General features: G+C 38.9%; 2 long non-coding RNA genes across 2 annotated transcripts in view; one reads left to right on the top strand and one right to left on the bottom strand.

The window, feature by feature from the left end:
• Nucleotides 1–3162: 3162 nt before the first annotated feature.
• Nucleotides 3163–3777, bottom strand: LOC147579055 (uncharacterized). The gene is made up of 2 exons (XR_015253505.1): nt 3492–3777; nt 3163–3305 (listed from the first exon to the last, which is right to left on the bottom strand). It is a non-coding gene; the product is annotated as an uncharacterized LOC147579055 (long non-coding RNA).
• LOC147579056 (uncharacterized) overlaps nt 3642–23300 on the top strand; it is a 77186-nt gene continuing 57527 nt past the window's right edge. Inside the window, exons 1-2 of the long non-coding RNA XR_015253504.1 lie at nt 3642–3782; nt 4168–4372. This is a non-coding gene — a long non-coding RNA (uncharacterized LOC147579056). The remainder of the gene's footprint in view (nt 3783–4167; nt 4373–23300) is intronic.

The raw sequence follows: 23300 nt of genomic DNA on the forward strand, positions 1-23300 counted from the left end.
AGCCCTAATGTGTAATTTTTCCTTCTTATTTCATGTTTCTCTGTACAGGAAATCCAATGTTGAGTGTGACTTATTTCTCTTAAATTCCAGTTTTATTTCTGACTTGCTGTAAGGCACTGGCTCAAGCTCGTAACTTCTCTATACTTCAGTTTTCTCAGCTATAAAATCGCAAATACATAGTACTTGTCTGGCTTGCAAGGAAGCTTGGGAAATTCTGGCTCCAGGAATATAATACTTAAAAGTACAAAGTATCATTATATTTATAACTTGCTTGACAGTTTCATTGTACTATAATGTAGGAAATATGTACTTGAAAATAATGGTAACATAGAAATTGTACAAGTTCAGAAATGGGTATTCTGAGATCCAGCAAGAGTTAGAATGTCTTTTAAAATACTATGAGCCTTCAAGTGCCAAGATAAAACTCAGATCTGGAGTCAAAAGAAGACTTTTGAGAATGGTATATGCTTATCCTCAATAGTAATATGTACTAAGATATATAATATGCAGTGGTACATATTATAAATTACATAATACGTGTAATATATAATAATATATATTATCATCAACCTTTGCTTTTATTGCTATTATCCTGTTTCCTATTGGATGAGGAGTATAAAGTAACAGAAGTGACCAGTGGGACAGTCTCATGAAAGAATGACGAAGCATGGCAAAACATGAAGGAGAGGATATGAAGAAGTAGGGGCAGAACTCTAAGGATAGAGAAAGAGAGGGACCCTCTTGAGAGACTTCCTGTGGTAGTTTGTCCGCTCCCCTGTTTGTGGCCTTTCTCTGCTCAGCATGGCTGTTTCTGTGTTTTCTTTTTTTTTTTTTTTCCCCTTGAGCCCAAATCCCAAGAGAGTTGTCCCTGCTGCTAAATCAAAAAGAGATCAAGGTCCAAGCCTTTGAATAAGATGCGTTTCTAATGAATGCCAACACTCCTCCTCCAACCCCAGCAATCAGTGTTGTGTGTGATTGGCTTTTTCTAAGTTCCTTTTTTTTTTTTTTTTTTAAAGATTTAGTTTTATTTTTTTAGAGCAGTTTTCGGTCCCACAGTGAAATTGAACATAAGGTACAGAGATTTCCCATATTCCTCCCGCACCCACACCTGCAGAGTCTCCCCCATTTTCATCATCCTCCACCAGAAAAGTAAGCTCTTTTATTTTATTTTTTTCATATTTTCCCCTGGCTTGTCCCCAAGTAGTCACTTCCTTCCAATTCATCCTGTGTTTGATTCTCTCCCTATTTCCCTTCATTTGTTTTTCTTGCAGTTCTCCTACACTTTATTTTGTTTATCTTCTGAGCCATCACATCCTCTATTAGCTGAGGTTATCTCTTGGTGTTGGCTCCCCTTTGACAACATTCATTTTCTTCTGACCCTGCTTTAGAAGGGAATTTCAATTAATTATGTATGTATTTTTTCCCAAAGGGGTGATCACTCAGATTACTGAGGTCCCTGACTGTCCTACAGCATTACAGTTTCATCAGCTGGAGGCCAGCTGCCAGGAAGCAAGCACATCCTTCTCTTTACCTAAGGATCATCCCACTCACTCCTTGGCCTTCATCCATTCCTCAGCTTTGTTTTTGAAAACTTTCTTGATCACTAGACATTGTCAGTTGCAAATTTAAGCACGAAACAAAGTGCCCTGAACTCCATTGAATATCCATCCCAGGATATTATCAAGATAAGCTCAGCCTTTATCCATATGATAATATTAATTGTTGGCTTTTAATTACAATTCCTACAAAGGAGTTCTTCTATAAATCTGTGGCCATATTCCAGCTGCTGGAGTGGAGTTGGAAGCAACCATAGAAGAAATTGTGTGAAGGCAGTGACATTTGCCTTAGATATCCTTTCTCTAGGGATTGTCTCTCAGTACCTTTTGGGTCGTATGTAGCTTTATGGGAATTTCTTTTGCTTCCTCCCTACCTTAAAAAAAAAAAAATACTGTCTTGATTTTCAAGCATATATTCACCATTTTAAAGAAGTTAACATTTTTTTCAGTGGCACCTCTTTTCAAATTACCCAAGTCAGTGAGAGACTGCATTTTGTTCCAAGGGTTTAAAGCACTTAAAAGATAGGATCCTGCTCTTAAGGTGAAGAAGAAATGCCAGGATCAGGGAAATTGGGACTTTGAGAGGCTAAATTACTTGTTCCAAATGAAGGACTGATGGGGAAAGTGGGATTACATGTTAAGCTGCTGGCTTCTTCTGCTAATACACTGTTGATGTGCTCAGGGCTCAGGTGTGCTTTGAGAAATTATAGCAGCTTCTATAGAAGACAGTGATCAAACTAAAAAGCTCAGCACAGTGCGAGAAACCATCAACAAAATTCCTATGGAATGGAAGAAAAAATGTGCAAACCATATATCTGATAACGGGTTAATATCCAAAATATATAAGGAACTCATGCAATTCAATAGCAAAAAAACCCCACCAAACCATCCAATTTAAAAATGGGCAGAGGAACTAAGTGGACATTTTCCCAAAGAAAACATCTAAATGGCCAACAGTCGCATGAAAAGACGCTCAACATTACTAATCATCAGGAAATACAAATCAAAATCACAGCAGGATATCACCTCACACCTGTTAGAATGACTATCAAGAGGAAGAACAGAGAAAACAAGTGTTGGAGAGGATGTGGTGAAATGGAAATTAAGGGCGTCACGTGAAGTGAGATAAGTCAGACAGGGAAAGACTGTATACTGTTACTTACATCTAGAATCTAAAAAAACCCAAATCATAGAAAGAGTAGAATGGTGGTTACCGGGGCCTAGGGGGTGAAAGAATTGAGGAGATGTTGAAGGGTTTGAACTCGGCAACCAGAAGATGAGCAAGTTCGAGAGATCGAACGCACAGCATGGTGATTATAGTCCACAATACTGTCTTCTACACTTCAAAGTTGCCAAGAGACTAGATCTTAAATGTTCTCACCACAAAAAAAGAAATGATAATTATACGATGGGATAGAGGTATTCGCCAATGTTCCCAGGGTAATCATATCGTAATACGTAAATGTGTCAAATCAACACACTGTACACCTTAAACTTACACCATCTTCTATGTCAATGATATCTCAATTCAAAAAAAAAAAGAGAGACTGAACTTTTAAAACAGAGACTCCTCATATTCCCTCTTAATATAGTAGGACACGCGGGCTTGCTTTCCTTCATAATTTTATCACAAGTACAGTGAAAAACGTATCTGTTGTCGTAAGTGATGTGTGCGTGCGTAGTAACTTGAAGCTGACCGGCCCTTCCCTCCAGCAAAACGAGAAAGGTCAACTTCACGGCGGGTATCACCTGCTGGAAGAAAGCGGAGAACTGTCAGCGCTAAAAAGAGCGTGGGGGCCCTCCAAGAGGAGAGCCGACTCCGCAGCCCCGAGCCCGTGGACAGTCCTCCCTTCTTGGTCCCGGCAGACGCTGAGAAGCTGGGGACAGAGAAACCAAGCATTTCTAAAAGATACAAGGGCTGGGACGCAAACACACAGCTGCAATTCCCTTGAAGACACGTCCTCAAACGGGGACACAGGAGGAGCACAGACCCAAAGAGACGCAGCCGGCCTCCGAGCAGCGTCTCGCGAGAGCAAAACGGGAGTTCGGGACCAGCCGAGGGGCGGGGCCGGGTGGGGACGCGGCGCTCTCGATTGGGCCAGGGTTGGGCTGTTATCCGGCCTCACACCATACCGGAAATTAAATTAGATGGGTCAAGACCAAGGTGGGAAAGGTTAAGACTGAAACTTCTCAAAGGAAACAGGAACAGGTCTCCGTGAATTTGAGGTAAAATTTCTCTCCCCCCCCCCCCACTCCCTCCTAGTAAAAAAAATGTAATACTCCATTTTGCTTCGAAAACATCTCAGCATTCTGGGAGAAATCGAAAACTGTCATATTAAGAGTGAGAAGTGAGGTTATCTTTGGCGAGAAGGGGCTGCTGTAACCGGAGAGGGGGTCTGAATGAAGGGAGGGGGGCTCGTCCTGGCTGGTGGTCATGCAGGTGTGTTCACTTTATGAAAACTTGTACGGCTCCATGCCGGCTGTGCATGCACTCGTCTGTATTACATTATGCTTCAGTGGAAACATTTACACGAAAATAAAGTCTTCGCATTCTCAACGTACTGAAAAAAATAAATAATAAATAACAGAACGTTGCAAATTGTGTTTTAAGGTCAGATGGCTTCTGCGCTTTCATGGAGGCAGTGGCTGGTCACTTTTCTGACAATGAAGAGTTGTCCGGTTCGTTTTCAAACTACCAGATTGCACCAAAAGAACCAGAACACGTCTCCTGCCGGCTGATAGCCCTTTTCCACGACTAAGAACGTCTGCGGGATGTTGGCACTCTGGAAAAAGACAACCTGAAGCAGCATCAGCAGGTTTGTCCTCGTCCCCGGACCCCCCCACACGAGGTGCAACCTCCCACATTACACTACCCAGCGGGGACCACGTGAGGTCTAGTCTGTTGTGTCCTTTTAGCAAACTAGAGTTCTACGGTTCCTAACAGGATTTCTAATGGATAGCACTACCTTCCAAATACATTTTTTTTACATCCCAGGAAGGTTTTAACTGCCCATTCACACAAATCTCAAGTTGATGGAATGAAGACAACAAAAGAGTGTCTTTTTATTTTAAAAACATTTATAAATATGAACACCTTTGATGGGACTTTCGGGTGCTCTTGACATCCATAAGCATTTCCGGGAAACCGCCTGCAATGTCTAGAGCACTTCAAAAACTACGGTGTGACCATTTCCAGTTGTGGAACCAAACTCAAGGAGAGCCGCAGACACCTTCTCAGAGAGGAGGTGGGTCACTTCACAGGTTTTATTAGTTACTCTCCTCCTCATCCTCTTACCGCTTTCTCATACTCTTAATCGCCCTCCTGCACTCTTTTTCCCAGGGAATGTTAGATGGCCCCTTCTTCCCATTTTCCTTTAGACTGTTTGACAACATCGTTCTCACTCATCTCCTTCAACTTTGTTGCCTCATTATAAGGGGGCTTCTCAGTATCACTCAAATTATTCCGCATCCTTTGTTTTCTAGCACTGTGTCACAAATTCCTACAAACTTTGCAGTTTAAAGCAGCACCCGTTGATCAGCTCACAGTTGTGTAGACCAGAAGTCTGGTATGTTATGACTGGGATCCCTGCTCAGGGAATCACAAGGCTGAAATCCAGCTATCAGCCAACCTGAATCCTCATCTGCAGGCTCTGAGTAGACATCACTTCCAGGCTCCTTCAAGTGGCTGACAGAATTCATTTCCTTGTGGTTGTAGGACTGAGGACCCTGTTTCCTTGATGGCTCTTGGCCAGAGCCCTCTCTCAGCCCTGTAAAGTTTCCTGGATTCCTTTCAGGTAGCCTCCTACATCTTGAAGGCAAACCCCCTTTATTCCTCAAATCTCTCTGACTTCCTCTTCCACCTGCTGGAGAAAGGTCTCTGCTTGGAAAGGTTTTCTTGGTTACATCATGCCCATCCAGATAATCTCCTGTTTTAAGACCAACTCTGCCATAGAACACAATCATATTGTGAGTGACGTCTCATCGCATCCATAGGTTCCAGGGATTAAGGTAGAATATCTTTGTGGAGGAATTTTAGGAATCCTGCATACCGTAACATATCACCAGCTTTTTGGCCACATCCTCAATGAAAATGCCTGGGTGTGTAGATTTGATCTTGCACAGAGGTCTAAGTAGAAAAGGAGAAAGCCAGATGGGGTATGAAAACATTTGGGATATTATGATCTTTCTTCTTATCTCCCTTAGCTGGTCGCTGACCTTCATTTCCTGCTCATCGTGCCCTTTACCATTTCATCAGATTCGCATTTCTCTCTCCCACACACTGTATTTCACCTCCCAGAGCATTTGGAGAATGCATAGTTCACAGGAGTCTCTGGATTTTTCTTCATATGTCCCTCCCAGCATATCTTCACAAAGAGGGCATGAATAGGCATCTTGCCCTTTGGTTTCTTGGGGACACCATTTGCTCTCCTGACTGTACTGTTTGCTGGTCCAGGCAACAGAGTGTGTAACAATTTCCCAGTCTTGTACTAGCTGCCTCCCCAAGAACAGCCTCAGGCAAAGATTTCTTAAGACACAAAAAAGCAGTAACCATAAAGGGAAAAAGTATTGATCAATTGGATTCCATTAAAATGAAGAACATCAATTCTTCCAATACCACTGAGAGTGAAAAGATAAGCCAGAGACCAGTAGAAGAGAGTTTCAATACATATTCCTGTAAAAGGTCTCTTATTATCTGGACTGTAAAGAGCACTCCTTCAAGTCAGTAAGAAAAAGGAAGAGAACTCAATACAAAAACGGGCAAAAGTCAAAATAGATACTTCAAAAGAGAAGATATCCAAACAGAAGATACACATATAAAAAGGCATTGGACTGCATTAGTCAGTCACTAGGGAAACACAGATTAACATCAGAAAGGAGATGCCTTAGCAGATCTCCAAAATGGCTAAAGTGAGAGAGATGAGACAAGGTAGATCTCTCGTACGCTGTGGAGCAACCACAATGTACAGCAACCAGATCTCTCATACTTTGCACACAGTGCAAATTGTTACTACTTTGGAAAGCTGTTAGCGTGTATTAAAACTGATTATACCCAAGCCTTATACTTGGCAATTTCAGTCCGGAGTGTATACACAATGCATGCATATGTCCGACAAATGGTACGTACGAGAATATCAAGTGCAGTAGTAGTATTTCTAATATTCCCAAACTGGAAACAGCCCAAATATCCAACAGTAGAGTGGATACACAAATAATGGTATATTCATTAATACAGGAGAATAATATGCAGGAATGAGAATAAACTAAACATAACAAGCTAAAGTAATCTGTGGTTTTAGAAGTCAGAATAATATTTACCCGGGGTGGGATGGTGTGTGTGTGTGTGTGTGTGTGTGTGTGTGTGTGTGTGTGTGCACGCGCGCGCGTGCCATGAGTGTAAGGGGGCAGAGGGAGGTATTTGGGATACTGGTAAGATTCTGATTTTGATCTGGCTATGAGTGTGTGTGTGTGTGTGTGTGTGCACTTTATGAAAATTAATTGAACTGTGTGCTATTATTCCTACAATTTCTGTATGTACTTTATACTTTAACAAAAAGTTGACATTATGCAAAATGACTTACGTATGTAATATCTCTCCCAGCCACGAGCATGGGACCATATCTGGTTTGATCACTATGATAACGGGAGCCCCTAGACAATGCCTAACACATTGCTTGTTGAGTGACTGATTAATGAATTTTAAGAGTTTTGTTAATAGTGATGCTTTTTCCCCCCACCCTTATCAGTGGAGTACTATTCATCTATATTTTACCAAATATCTTTAGATACTGCAAGGCATTTGTTTCAGGTAGACCGGCTTGCAGAGGGGAGAATGGAGTGAGGAACTGGAATTTAAGCTTTTTTGGGCACAATGACGTTTGTACTGCTTGTTCACCGTTCCAGGCACTGTTGTCATACTTTACGTGTGTACGTCATCGAATCCTCACAACCTCCAGTGAGGTTCCTCACAAATGACGTCGCCGATGAGACCACTGAGGTTTAGAAAGGCCTGATACCACAAATAGAGAATAAAACTGCCCACATTCAAACCCTGAATATGAGCTGAATGGCAACACTGTGAACGTAGGAGGCACTTGAAAAATATCTGTGAAAGAAGTCCATAATGGACCTCCCCATAATCCCTTACTTTCTTCCTCCCTGCTTCCGAGTCATAATTGCATACTAACAGTTAAGTCTCAGTGCTGGGGCTGGAGGCTGAGGAGCTGGGAGGAGGAGGGCAGGGGAGCCTTTTAACCCAGACTTTCAGATTTGAGAGGGTGTCACACAGAGGCTTGGCATCACTCCCAATGAGCCTATATATATATATATATATATATATATATATATTCATCACACTTAAGTTTGCATCTCATTCTCTATTGCATACCCTAAATAAATATTTCTTATGCATGCTATCATCTTTTGAAAAACAAGATAATTAATGTGACACTTATTTAAATGGGTGTGTTAAAATTACTCGTTTTTTTTTTTTTTTTTTAAACATAAATGTCTCTGTTGGAAAAATGCATCACAATGTTTGTAATTTTGTTTTGGCATTGCACTTTTTAACATACCAGGAATATTAAAAAAGAAAAAATGGAAGTGGCTCAGGCACTTTACCTTCGGAGAGACCCTGGCTAATGCACAAGCAGTTTCTGTGTGCACAGCAGCATTTTATCTCCTGCCAACCCCGGGTGTAACCACTGCTACACGGAGAGAGACAAAAGGGGAGCCCTCAGGCTAATTTGAATCACTGAAACCCACAGAAAACTGAAAGCCTCATTTAGTTTCAACTTTTTACCCTGCAAGGCTTGTTCCTAGGGTGGCTTTTAAATAGCAACAAAAATGCTTGATTTTACTTTCACTTCCTTCTTTCTCCATCACCAGCTACTGGTGGAGGTTCTCCTGAGGTTTTGCTGACAAAGGCAAACACCAAGGATCCTTTCCGTTCAGTCCTTTTCAGTCCTCTCAGGAGCCCTGTCAACAGCAGCTGCGACTCTTTACTGACAGTCATGGTGACTGAGTCCCCCTCCAAAAGTAGAAGTGACTTGTCCCTGGTCCCAGAACTACTAAATGCAATGGATCTCATCCCCCAGGATGGAGAGAGGAAACTTCATACAGCCCGTGAACTGAGATACGTCGTATTGCCTTCAAATTGTGTGGCTTATCAGTTCCTTCACCTTCAATTCCATGAAAACTGCACACACAAAAATTTCTTTTAAATTTCAGCTTGGCAATTTTACCATTTTCCCCTACTGAAAAAATTTGTCCATTTGAACCTCTTTTATCATGCAGTTTAAGCCTGTGGAACTGTCTGTGTGAACCAGGTGAAGGAATTAACTTTCATTTGATGCAGAAATCAAAAGGGGGAATCATTCGGCAGAAGATGAAACCCTGTTATTTCAAAAGGGGAAAAATTAATATAACACAAAAGAGAAAATATTTCAGATTTGTAAGAGAAAAACATTGTTTCACCAGAAAGACGTCCTCATGCTCTCCTTTTCGTTTAGCTCTTACTCTTGGCACCACAGTTGTGAAATATACGCACTTAAGGAGATTCAGGCAGTTCTAGCCCCTCCCCTGATTTTATTAGCCTCCTCACTTTGGGCATGTGGACTCCATTGTGGGCAGTGTCTTGCCATTGACTTGCCATCACACTGTGCTGTCTAAACTGTTTCATAATTCTGTTTTACAGAAAACATTTCATCCAATAGAAGTTAGTATATTGGGGAAATAACAATCAACATACAGTCGTAAAACCACATTGCCATTTTTGAATTAACAATTTTTTATTATACACTAGTATCCAAACTATCCTAGGAGAATGGGCTAGTTTAAGAGTAAAGTTAACTATAGACTTGATATCAGAAATTTGCATCTACTAGGTTAGGAGTCCAAAAACCTTTTTTTGTGAAGGGCTAAATAGCTTATATCTTACTATGCTTTACAAGCTATACTATCTCTGTCTTGACTATTCAACTCTGCCATTCTAGGGAAAGCTCCCATAGATAGTAGACAATATATAAAGGAATAGATGTAGTTGTGTTTTACCAAAACATTATTTACAAAAACAGATAGCAGTCAGATTTGTGACATGGAGTTATAGTTTGCTGACCCCTGATCTAGATGCTGGGTATGTTTGCAACTACCATTCAAAGGCAGATCCTAGACAGTAAGGTATAAACATCTGTTTGACAACTTACCTGAAAAGGTATAGTCGTGTGTGTGTGTGTGTGTGTGTGTGTGTGTGTGTGTGTGTGTAGATGGGGAAGGTTTAAGTTAAAATTAAAATGAATTTTCTCATGAGAAAACTTTTTAAGAGTAGGTTTTTTCCAAGTGTGTTCAAGGACCATCAGTTATTTTCCTACAAAGCAATTACCTTGATATAAAATAGGTTACTGGATGAACAGAATTTTTTTTAAATGCTTATACACTGAATAAACTAACAATGCCCAATGAAACCTTGAGCACCATTGACCTTCAGCCTTCTGGCTTGCCCATCTCCAGAGTTTCCTTTTTTGGAATGCTAACATACAAAGTCCGTGTCACATGTTTCCAGGCTTAGCTCCTCCTTTAATCTTGATAGCATTGTGGATTATACTGACTGTGCTTTTATTAAGGCAAAGCATTAGGTTTGTAGAAAGCTGCTTATGATTTTTCCAAGGCACCTCTTAACTTTCCAATTTATGTCAGTGGTGACGGTCCTTTTCTTTATTTGAGCTTTTTCCTGAGATTGTGACAGACTCTTCCCAATAAGGATTTTATTTACATTTCAAACAAACACACGAATTGAAAACATCCTGTGCCAGGTGGCACATTGTGGAGCGTCAGGGGAGACCAGTGCCATTCCCTTTGCCAGCGAACCTTCCGCCTTAGACATAAAACACTGGCAGACGGTTTAAATGATTGTATTCCAAAATGAGGTCTTGCATATTAACAGAATTCACTCCCAGATATGCAAGTTAGTTGCATATGAATCAAGAGGTAGTATATTGTTTGGCACTTAAGTGTTCTGCCCTGCTGACTCCCAGGGTGACAGGGACAGGTTTGCCTTCTTATCACTCAGATAAGAGGAGGCAGAATCTTGGGGTTGGAGCAGAGGGGAAGGATTGGGTCTCTGAAATTCCTTGCCTGTCTTTCCCTGACTGAACCTGGCCCGAAGACCTTTCCTTGTCTCTATCCGGGCTTTTCCAATGGCATAGTGATCATGGCAGCTGTTTTATACTACTCTTTTACACTCTGAGCATGCCTGTGATATTATTTTCATATTTGGCATTGGGCATTTTTGTCTCCCCTTCTTGAGGTGTTTGTGCAGAGGGAAGTTTGGGGAGACTCAGCCTTCATGTGGTCAGTGTCTCCTGAATAAATGAATGAATAAAGATCTTTGTTTACTCATTCATCAATTCTCCGATGCCTACTGTATATTAGTCACTGTTCCAATGCTGGGAGTAAGCAATAAACAAAACAGGCAGAATTCTTGCCTTCATGGAGCATACATCCTTGTGAAGGGAGACAGAAAACTAAAAATTACCATGTTAATTTACCAAATGCTTAGTTCTCTGGAGAATAATAAAATAGGCAAGGAGAAAAGAGAATCCTGGAGGAAGGGGGATAAAATTTTACATAGGTAGCCAGGGAAGTTGTCACAAGAACGAGACATTTAAGCAAAGACCTGAAGGAGGTGAGGGAGAGAGTCATATGGATCTCTGGAGGAAGACAGTCCCAGGCAGAGACAAGGGCAAAGGGCAAAGGCCTGGCTTAACATGTGCCTATCAGAGGAACAGCCTGAGGCTCTGGGCCTGGACCAGAGTGTGAAGAGGAGAAAACCGAGGAGGATGAGACCATGAAAAAAATATAAGCATTTATTCTAAAGGAAACATATCAGTTACTTCCCTGGGTTTTCAAAAGTCTGAATATGATCTATTCCATTGTAGGTCCACCTCTTTCCCACGGAGTTGACCCCCAGATCTCTGCTTATTCTTTCATTTTCTATATTTAATTTCTTTATACTTTGATGGGAAAAATAACACCTTTCCTTCCGGGAAACGTTGAAGGGACCAAGTGGCCGTCACTGTGAGAGCGTGAGTTTAGACTGTTCATTGAGCTGGTGACACAACTATCTCCTCAACAGGTATTTACTAAGTGCCTGCTATCAGGAAGGCATGTAGAGCGTGCGTCAGAGTGGAGGGCAGAACCACTGAAGAATGGGAGCAGACAGGAAGAAGGCAAGCAAATTCAGTCAGATGGAGAATGAGGAATAAGAAAAGGGAAATAAAGGTGATAGTCCCATGTGTCTAACCACAGGGAAGAGAGAAACTGATACAGTTTTAAGTCTTACTGGCTATGTGACCTTGGGCAAGCCACCACTTTGAGGTTGTTTGCCTCTGTGTAAAACCAGGACTTGACCTCTGCCCCGCAGCTCGTGGTCAGGATCAAAAGAGATACTGCACATAAGTACCTAGCACAGTGCCAGCACCAATTTGCTCAATACGTTTTAGTCACTTTACTATTATTATTATCATCATCATCCCCAGAGGACAGGAAAATAGAAGCAGCCGCGCATCTTCTGACAGGAGAAGACAAAAGCAGGAAAGATCTCTTGTAGGGAAAACTTGTCATCAGGATCCATTTTAGAAGCAACTAGCAGCGTGATTATGCATTGGGATTCAGTTTATCATTTGAATTGGGATAAGCCTAAAGGGACATCTTTTCAGTAACTCAGGTCCCTAGAAATTTGGTTCATCTGGGAAACAGGATTTATTCTGGAGAATCTATACCTATAGAACAGAGGGCAGAACTCTGGAAAAACTTGGTAATGCTTCCACATTAAAAACAAATATGAGAGACCTTGGATGACTTATAAAGACTATAATGTATTAGCAGTTCCAGGAAAAGCAGAAGACAGATTTGTAACTGAGCAATACAAAAATGAAATAGTGCTATGCCAAGGAAGAAGGGATTGACTTAAGCAGTTGCCAAGTGCTTTTACATTTGGGACAAAGTTTATAGCAGGCAGCAGGGACAGCCAAGACTCAATATACATGAATCTCATAAAACTATCTGAATATATTCTGTACCGTAGTGGGCATGTGCCACTTTTTTGTCTGTCTAGCATTTCTTACTGCAAAATACTTTCCCTCTCCAATTCTATGTGATTCTTTTGAGCCTATCAGTCAAGAGATCCCAAGATGCATACCGCAGGAGTGACTTGCGACCCAGGGTGTTCATTTAGAATACCCCATTTCCTGGGCCACAGTGATTGGTCTAGAGGAAGACACATGACACAAGCATTGCCCAGTCAGGGTTTTCTGGGGAAATGATACGGATGCTGACTGAGAGTCTTTCCATTTGAGATTGCTGTCAGTACCATATAAGCCTGGAGCTGTCTGGAGCCTTGTTATTACCATGTAGAACAAGATTAAGAATTGAGCCCAAACCTAGACAAGAAGAATAAAAAGAGCAGGAGGGAGCAAGTGACAGACAGCGGTATTCCTATTGCTGGTATTTATTTGTTTAAACTTGATTCGTACATACCTGAATTTGCCACTTCCTGGGACTTTTCAGTCCAACAGGCTACTTTTGCTACTTTCAGTTTGAATTGGAATTTTTCAATTTACAACCAAAAGAGTCAGTTAAGAAAAGTTTGAAGGAAATGAAGAATCTAACTGATAAAGACAATTTGTGGCAACTGGAACAGGAGTACATAATTCAGTCTGTCCCAAAAAAGATAAGAAATATTTTAAGATGTTACGAAAGATTTGAGTAAAGGTGTAATTTAGTGTTAAAATGGTCAAGGGACACAGTCTGCCAAATCAATCCCCAAAAAAGGACAGGAACTGGGCTTCCAAATGACATGGCAGATAGAACAGTATGCAATGTGTCTCTTTGTGGCTTGGGTAGAATCATCCTAGAAGTTTGTAGCCCTATGACCCATGTCCTGGTCTTGAACATCTGATACATAAGTAACTGTATCACAGTCTAAGTCTTTCAACCAAGTAAACTTAATGCACTAGAATGGTAAACAGCTCCCCTCTATTGGGATATGATTGTACAAGTACAGGAGGGTTAGAATTAAATGTGAGGATCATGGAGTAAGTTAGACCCATAGTATTAATATTATATGTTAATAGGTATAGGAATCAAAGTTATAATTTGTTTAAAGTGTTAGTAATATTTTAAAAAATTTTTCATGTTTATTTTTGAGAGAGAAAGAGAGACAGAGCACAAGTGGGGGAGGGGCAGAGAGAGAGGAAGACACAGAATCTGAAGCAGGGTCCAGGCTCTGAGCTGTCAGCACAGAGCCCAATGCGGGGCTTGAACTCGTGGACCGCTAGATCACGACCTGAGCCGAAGTTGGACGCTTAACCAACTGAGCCACCCAGGCGCCTCTAAAGTGTCAATAATGTTTAAGAACATCTGACATAAATTTACCTTCATGATTTCAATTTGAAATGTATGCTTAATTTTATTCTCATTATCTTAAATAGCAAAGATCTGATAATCTAATAATGTTTGTAAATAGACTTTGAAAGTTTTGACTCACATTTTTAAGGGTGAATTTTTAGATTTACAAGTACTTGGATGTTGATTGTTGAGGTTCAAGTCAGCCTTGTCTGGCATCTAAATTGCTTTAGTAACTTACAAATGTTTTGAAAAGTTTGGGGGACTTTGATTGATGACTTACTAATATGACTAATTGTATAGAAGATTTTAACCTGCTAGAATTGTATTAATCAAATAAGTGGAGGAATTGTTTTAAATTTTATGAAAATTGCTTGGCTTACAAGTAAAATCAGAATTGCAAAGTGAATGTAAGGTCCTAAGAAAATTATAGATTCAAACTCATATGTTAATTAAATATTATTTAATTACTCAAATATTATATTCCTTTCTGCGGACAAAAGCCCTCATTTCCCAAACACTGGAAAAAAAAAACACATCGACACACATGGTAAGGAAAATCATTATAGACGCAAAAGCCCAAGATACAACAGTGCTTCCTGTAGAGAATGAGAAATATGTGGCTTGCAAGGGGCATGAGGTCAGGCAAACTGTAAAAATCTTCATAATAAACAATGATGAACTAACTGGACCAGCTTCCAGGAACTAAAATAAAAGCAAGAATCACAAATGGAAGTATAATAACCAAATGTTCACCCATTCATTCATTTATTCTTTCATTCAACAAATGTTTAGTCAATATGTACTACATATCAGGCTCTGTTCTAGCAGTTCTAATATATAGATGAAGAAAGAAAAATATAGATTGTAGTTTGGGTGTAAAAAAGGCAAAGAGAGTAAAGCAATTGGAAATGAAGGAGAGATGCCAACAGCAGATTGCTTTGATAAAGCAAAGCCCAAGTTGTCTTATCTCAGATTCCTTAGCTTTGCCTGATGTCAGCAAGCAGGGAAAATGAGGAGCGAGAGCATCTCAAGACATCCATAGAAGAAAAAGAACAACTAAAAGGAAAATGGAATAACACAGTCAGTAATAATAGACTACAGACACAAAAGAAGAAAGGCTGGAGGGGAAAGTAATAGAGCCTAAGAGAAGTAGAGGAGGCAGCCAGTACAGCCATCAATAGAAAGTAATGGGGTTGGTGTTCAAAAGAAGTCTTATAGGACTAATTAAAATGACACAAATATGGTAAAGTACAGCATAAAGTAGGAACAAGCAGTACAATTAACAAGAACGAGAAAAAAAAGAAGGGGTAAGTCTGTAGGATCCTGAGAAGAAAATCTGCACATGAGTTGAGGCACAGGAAATAAGACTGAACACCCGAATCCAAAGGACTGGTGTTGGGCTCCTCCTGTCCATCCAGAGAGGAAGAGAGACACATGGTACAGCGATAGCTCAAGAAGAGAAGCAACTAATCATGCTTTAGAGAAAGGAAGGTGAGCTTGATCCTGGGGCCTTAGTGCCCACTAAAGTACAAGCTTTTGCAAGCCCTGTTGACTACACCTCCGGCCATGCCTTCCAGCAATCCATGGGCAGACAGCCAGAAAAGTGGAATAAGTAATATAAATGATGATTTGGGCGGGGGGGGGGAGGTATAATTTTGTTCTGATTATTTCAAAAATGTTCCCAATAAATATATTCATTCTAGAAAAATTAGAAAATACAGATAACCAAATCAGACATGAAAAGAGAACAATCACCACTATAACCAGTGATATTTCTGAGGGATAAAGAGCCATTGATTTTTCAAATGAGTCAAAGGTTTTTGCACCTTACCTACCCTGAAAGTTGGTAGCAATGGTCCATATATAGGAAAGGTAAAAAAAAGAATTGCCAGATCCCAATCAAGAAAAAAGCTTTTATTAATTAATTAATTAATTTTGAGAATGAGAGAGAGGGGCAGAGGGAAGGAGAGAGAATCCCAAGCAGGCTACACACTCAGCACAGAGCCCAACATAGGTCTCGATCCCATGACCCTGGGATCATTACCTGCACCAAAATCAAGAGTTGGTGCTCAACCGACTGGGCCACACAGGCACCCCAACAAAAAAAGCTTTTAATCAGCTAATCTAAGATATTTCCTTCAAGTGAATTCAAAGATATGGTGGCAAGATCTGTAAAGTGTTCTCTCAAGTGTTTGTCAGACTACTGGTCAGCACATGTTCATGAGGAAGCAACCCAAGACCAGGGAAAGAGCCATCCTAGAGGATTAGAAAGTATCAAATGCTCACATATGGCTGGGCATAATGCCTAGTCCCACCAGCTAGACTGGAAAATCTCATAATTTATGGATCATTGGGTAGAGTGTTCAGAAGGGTCTTGCTTCAGAAATGGGGCAAAATTAGCTCTAGACTAAACGCGCTCTGGCCCTACCTAACAAATCTTAAAGGTATGACCAGAAAGAATCAAACTGTTTCCAAGTAATTTAGCTGCATCGCAAAACAAAGCTCAAGAATGTTTATAGGAGTAAAAAAATCCAACACTCAGCAGGGAAAAGCACCTGCTGTCTGGCATATAGTAAAAAAACAAAAACCAATAAAAAAGCAAAACAAAACAAAAAAACAAGGATGCAAAGAACCATGATGAGGAAAAAAAAAGTCAATCAATTGAAACCAAACCAGAACAAAGGCAGACGTTAAAATTAACAGCTGAGGATATTAAAACAGCTATTATAGCTATATATCCTATGTTTACAAAGTTAAGTAGAGACATGGAAGATATTAAGATACAAATCAAACTTCTAGAGATGGAAAAAATATGTTTGAGATGAAAAAATAACACTGGGGTGCCTGGGTTTCAGTCAATTAAGCATCTGACTTCAGCTCAGATCATGATCTTGCAGTTCACGAGTTCAAGCCCTGCATTGGGCTCTCTGTTGTCAGTGCAGAGCTCACTTTGGCTCCTGTGTCTCCCTCTCTCTCTGCCCCTCCCCCACTTGCATGCTTGTGCTCTGTCAAAAATAAACATTAAAAAAAATACTGGATGGGATTAACATCAGATTAAACATTGCAGAAGACAAGATTAGTGAACCTGAAGACATAGCAATAGAAACTATCCAAAATGAAATATATAGCATATTATAAAATGTATCTCTTGGAGGTAGACTATGATAAGTTAAAATGTATAAACACTAACACAACTGATATATACATTTTTTTTAAAAAGAGCTCTTTTCAAAAAGAGCTAACAAACCAAACAAAAGAGATAAAATTGAATCATAAAAATAATTCAGTTAATCCAAAAGAAGGTAGAAACAGGAAAAAAGAGAATAAGGGATGGAGTAAATAGAATGCAGATAGCTGTTGTCTGAAGTATTTTATAAATGTCAATTAGGTCATATTGGTGGATAATTTTGTTCAGGTCTCCTATATCTTTACTCATGTTTCTATTCTATTGATTATTGAGAGAGGAGCATTGACACTTTGATCTTTGTAGATTTTTCTGTTTTCTTTTTGCAGTTCTATGAGGTTTTGCTTCACATATTTTGAATTACTTCTGTTAAGAATATAAACATTTAGGGGGTGCCTGCATAGCTTCAGTTGGTTAAGTGTCCAACTGTTGATCTTGGTTCAGGTCATGATCTCACGGTTCTTTTGGTTTACCTGAAAGTAGAGGGGTGGTTGCAAAGGTCTTCAGGGAAGGGAAAGGGGGAGTTGCTATTCAATGGTATAAAGTTTCAGTTACGTGAGATAAGTAAGTTCTAGAGGTCTGCTGTACAACATTGTGCCTGTAGTTAATAATACCATATTATGCATTTAAAAATTTGTTAAGAGGGGGGGCGCCTGGGTGGCGCAGTCGGTTAAGCGTCCGACTTCAGCCAGGTCACGATCTCGCGGTCCGGGAGTTCGAGCCCCGCGTCAGGCTCTGGGCTGATGGCTCAGAGCCTGGAGCCTGTTTCCGATTCTGTGTCTCCCTCTCTCTCTGCCCCTCCCCCGTTCATGCTCTGTCTCTCTCTGTCCCAAAAATAAAATAAACGTTGAAAAAAAAAAAAAATTAAAAAAAAATTTGTTAAGAGGGTAGATCTCATGTTAAGTGTTCTTACCACAATGATCTTTTAAGAAAGCCGAGGAAAAGGTGAAAGATAGAACCTGAATAGCCCTATATCAATTAATGAAATGGCATTGATAGATAAAAATCTTTCTACAAAGAAAACTCCATACTTACAGCCTTGGTGGAAAATTTTGTCAAATCTACACAAGCTCTTCCAAAAAAAACAAATATATAAAGACAAAGGAATAATTCTCAACTCATTCTAGGTGAGCAGCATTACTCTGATACCAAAACTAGACAAAGACATTAAAAGAAAAGAAAACTACAGGTCAATATCTTTCATTAACATAGATACAGAAATTCAAAACAATGTTTTAAGAAATCAAATCCAAAAATACATAAAAAGGTTAATACATAGTGACTAAAAGTGGTTTATCCTAAGAATGCAATATTGGCTTAACATTCAAAAATCAATGTAACTCATCATATTAACAAGTTAAAAAGAAAAACCATATGATTATATCAGTAGTTTCAGAAAAAAAGCATTTGACACAATTTAACATCCATTCCTGAGGAAAACTCTTACCAAATTAGGAATAGAAGGAAAACTTCTCAACTTGATAAGGGGCATATACAAAATACTACAGCTAATACCATGTGTAATGGTAAAAGTCTGAATGCTTTCCTTCTAAGAAATAGGAACAAGACAGGGATGTTCACTCTATTTAACCACTTCTGTTCAGTGCTGCAGTTGAAACTCTACCCAGCACAGTCAGAAAAGAAAAAGAAATAAAATGTACCTAAGTTGAATAAGAAAAAGGAAAACTGTCTTTATATGCCAACAACTTGATTGTCTAATTAGGAAAACTGATGGAACCTATAAAAAAGCTAGTAGAACTAATAAATGAGTTTAGCAAGTTTACAGAATACATGATCGATATGCAAAAATCAATTTTATCTCTTTTATACTAGCTACAAATAATTGGAAATGTAATACCATTTATAATATGGTCAAAAATATGAATTAGGGATAAATCTAACAAATATGTGCAAGACCTATTCACTGAAAATTACAAACTGCTGAGAAAAATTAAAGAAGACCTAAATAAATGGAAGAGAATTACAGATATACCTTGTTCAGGGGTCAGAAGATTTCACAGTGTTAACATGAATAGATCTGAAGATCTAATGCAACCCCAAACGAAACCCGAGGAGAGTTTTTGGTAGAAATTGACAAGTTGATTCTACAATTTACATGGAAATGTATAATAGCCAAAACCTATAATAATAGCCAAAAACCTATAATAGCCAAAACAACATTGAATAACAAGAATACAATTAGAGGACCAACACTACTGTTTTCAAGTGCTATGGAGTGAATTATGTCCCCTTCCCTAAATTCATGTGTTGAAGCCCTAGCCCCCAATGTGACAGTATTTGGAGATGGGGTCTTTGGGAGGTAATTAGGTTTCAGTCATGAAGGTACAAACCAGGAAGAGGACTTTCAACAGAATCTGAACATGTTAGCACCCTGATCTCGGACTTTCAGCCACTAGAACTAGAGAAAATAAATTTCAGATGTTTAAACCACCAGTCTATGGCATTTTGTTATGGTAGCCCAAACAGACTAATACATCAAGACTTCTTATAAGAGCACCCAAGGAGTGTCTGCATGGCTCAGTCAGTTAAACGTCCAGTTCTTGATTTCAACCCAGATCATGATTTTATGGTTTGTGAGATCAAGTCCCACATGGAGCTCTGTGCTGACAGCGCGGGACTTGTTTGGGATTCTCTCTCTCTCTCCCTCTCTCCCTGCCCCTTCCCCACTCACACACGTGTGCTCACTCTCTCTCACTCTCTCTGTCAAGATAAATAAACAATAAAAAAAAAAAAGAGTAACCAGGATAGTTTGGTATTGGAATCAAGATAAACAAATAGATCAGTAGAACAGAATAGAGAGTCCGTAAATAGACCCACACTTACTTGGACAATTCATATCTGATGAAAGTGCCAAGGTAATTAAAAGAAGAAAGGATAGTCTTTTCAACAAATAGCGTTGGAACACTTGAAAATATATGCAAAAAAAATTAAGCTTGTTCCATACACCTCACCCTGTACTCACCATAAGGATTAACTAAAGATTGATCACAGACCTAAATATTAAGCCTAAAACTATACAACACAAGGGAAAATCACAAATATTTCATAAACAACACCAAAAGCATAATCCATAGAATGGAAAAAGGTAAAGATTGACCTTAATTAAAATTAAAAATGTCTGTTCTTTATTTTTTTAATGTTTATTTTTGAGAGAGAGAGAATGAGAATGTGTGGGGGAGGGGTAGAGAGAGAGGAAGACATAAAATCTGAAGCAGGCTCCAGGATCTGAGCTGTCAGCACAGAGCCTGATGTAGGACTCGAACTCACAGGTTGCAACGAAGTCAGACACTTAACTGGCTAAGCCACCCAGGTGCCCCAAAATGTCTGTTCTTTAGAAGACACTGTTAAGAAAATGAAAATAACACTCAGAGACTTGGAGAAAATATTTGTAAATCATATATTTGATCAAGACTTTGTATCCAGAATAAAGAACTCTCAAATCTCAATAATAAGAAACCACCTCAATATTTTTTAAATAGCCAAAATGTTTGAATAGATACTTTTCCAATGAAGATATAGATAATAAGTGAGAAGATGCTCAATATCAGTAGTCACCAGGGAAATGCAAATTAAAACCCACAATATGATATCACTGTACTTCTATTAGAATGGCTGTAAAAAGACTCTGCTGAGACAAGAATGTGGAGGAACTGGAACTCTCATACACTGCTGATGGGAATGTTGGACACTTTGGAAAACAGTTTGGCAATTTCTTAAAAATGTAAACTTATGCCTGCCATGTGATCTAGCCATTCCACATTTATTATCAATCCAAGAGAAATGAAAGCCTGTATCCATACAAAGACTTGTATGTGAATATTCACAGCAGCTCTATTTGTAATAGTTGAAAATTAGGGGGGAAATCAACACATTTCCATCAACAGTAAGTTTGTTCATTGTGGTTTATCTACACAAGGAATGAACCGTTGATACACACTTTAATGTGGGTGAATCTCCAAATAATTATGTTGAATTAAAGAAGTTGGACAAATGAGTACATAGTATATGATTTCATTTATATAAAATTCTAAAAAGTGCAAACTACATTATTCTCACGGAGAGTAGAACAGCAGTTGCCTGAGATCAGGGGAGTGGGGAGAAATGGGAAGAGGGGATTCCCAAGGGGCATGAGGCCACTCGTAGGCATGATGAATATGTTCCTTGTCTTGATTACAGTGATAGTTCCAAGAGCATGCACATATGTCCAAAATTACCTAGTTATACCCTTTAAATATGTGTAGCTGATTTTATGTCAATTATACCTCAATAAAGGTAAAAAACTAAATAAAATTAGTATATGCATATGGCAGAAAGAAAAAAAAACTCAAATAGGACAAAACAGAAAGAAAATCACTCTCCCTGCCCTTCCTGCAGAATTCCACTCACCAGTGATAACTGCTTTAACTATATCTCTTTTGTAGTTCTTCTGAGGATTGCCTCCATAACTCTGATTATGGGTATGCCTCTTTCTAGATTTGTCAACTTAACATATCAATTTTTTTAAATATATCTCATTTTAAAAATATGAAAAAATAAACTTTCTCAGACCGCATCTTCTCCTTTCAGTCTCTGCCCATTGAAATGTTAACTTTTAGTTCTTTGTTGTTTTTTCTTCATCATTATCATCTCATTGAAAACTTTCACTTTCAATGTGCCAGACTAATATAAACACCAGATAGGTAGATAGATAGACTGATTGATTTAATGTGCCAGACTAATATAAGCACCAGATAGATAGATAGATAGATAGATAGATAATTGATAGCATGTATCAGCCATTTCCCAACTGAAGTATGGAGGAACTTACAAGCCCAGGTGTTTTAGCTCCAGGGTCTGTGCTCTTAACAGCTATGCTATCCTGCATTCATGTGATGTCAATATAATAAACAAATTGAAACAATATGTTTAAAACTATGACTTCCCATAGATACAATATCTCTTAGTTCACTTTATGTTTGATGAAGAAATCCAAAATCACTACATTTTCCTCCACCTCTGTACGCCCTCTCTAAACCTCCATTCTAGCATACTATTGTTTTTACATTTGTTCTGCAACTACAATTAAATTTTGATGCATCGTCTATAAATTGATTCTTTTAATTGAAAACTAAAAGGTAGTATTCACAATAATATTTCTATGGAAATATCCACTGCAGAACCAAGTAGTACCATTAAACCTATAGAGGAGATGTAACTCTTATCAATAAACCTTTGCTATTAGAAGTAGAAAGGAACTTTAAAGTTGGGAGAGGGTTAGGGTGGCACCGTATCATAATGACCCAGTATGCTTTTGCCTTGTCACGAGATTACTCAGCTTCTTAACCACTCTGTTTGCTAGAAGAAATCCGTATTCTCCTGAGAAACATTCTTCACAGAGCTTCTGACTTCTAATTAGTACTGATGGCTGTCTAGGCCAGCCTCAAATTTCTCATCCCGGAATTACTTTTCACTACAATCCTGGGTTTTGTTTTGCTTGAGTAATTCTTTCAGAAATAGTCTATGGGTGGTAAATGGTTTGAGGTCTTGCTTGTTTGAAAACGCTTCGGTCTTGATTGATAGTTTGGCCAGGTAGAGAATTGTAGGTTAAAAAACATTTTTCCCTCAACATTTTGTAGTCATGCTTCTTAATTTTTTTGACTAATGTCTAGGATTGCTGATGATCTACCTAATGTAGCTTTTAAAATCTTTTAGCTTTTAAAATCTTCCCTCTCTTGTCGGTGTCTAAAAGAACATGTCTTGGGGTAGGTTTGTTTACTCATCCCGTTCTGCATTTTCTAGGCCCTTACAAACTGAAGTCCTGTTTCTTCATATCTAGAAAATTCTCTCTTGTTCTTTTTTTTGTCTGTTTACTTATTCTAAACATCCTTTCAGGTATTAGATCTTTTGGACCATTCTCTAATCTTTTAATTTGTCTCCCATATTTTCCATCCCTTTAAAAAAACGTTCTGCTCTATATTGAGAGAACTTCTTCCATCTTTTTTCCATTGAATTTTTAACTTTGATAATTTTTTTTTAATTTTGGTTTTGATTGTTCTTTTGGCCTTGATTGTTCTTTTTCTTAGCAACCTATTTTTGCTCTACGAATGGTTTTTCTTGAAATTTTATTCTGTGAAGAAACTAAATAGAATAACTTTAAA

Source organism: Puma concolor, chromosome B4 (genome assembly GCF_028749965.1).
Source record: "Puma concolor isolate L17-30 chromosome B4, mPumCon1.1.hap2, whole genome shotgun sequence".
In the NCBI taxonomy this organism is placed as follows: domain Eukaryota; kingdom Metazoa; phylum Chordata; class Mammalia; order Carnivora; family Felidae; genus Puma; species Puma concolor.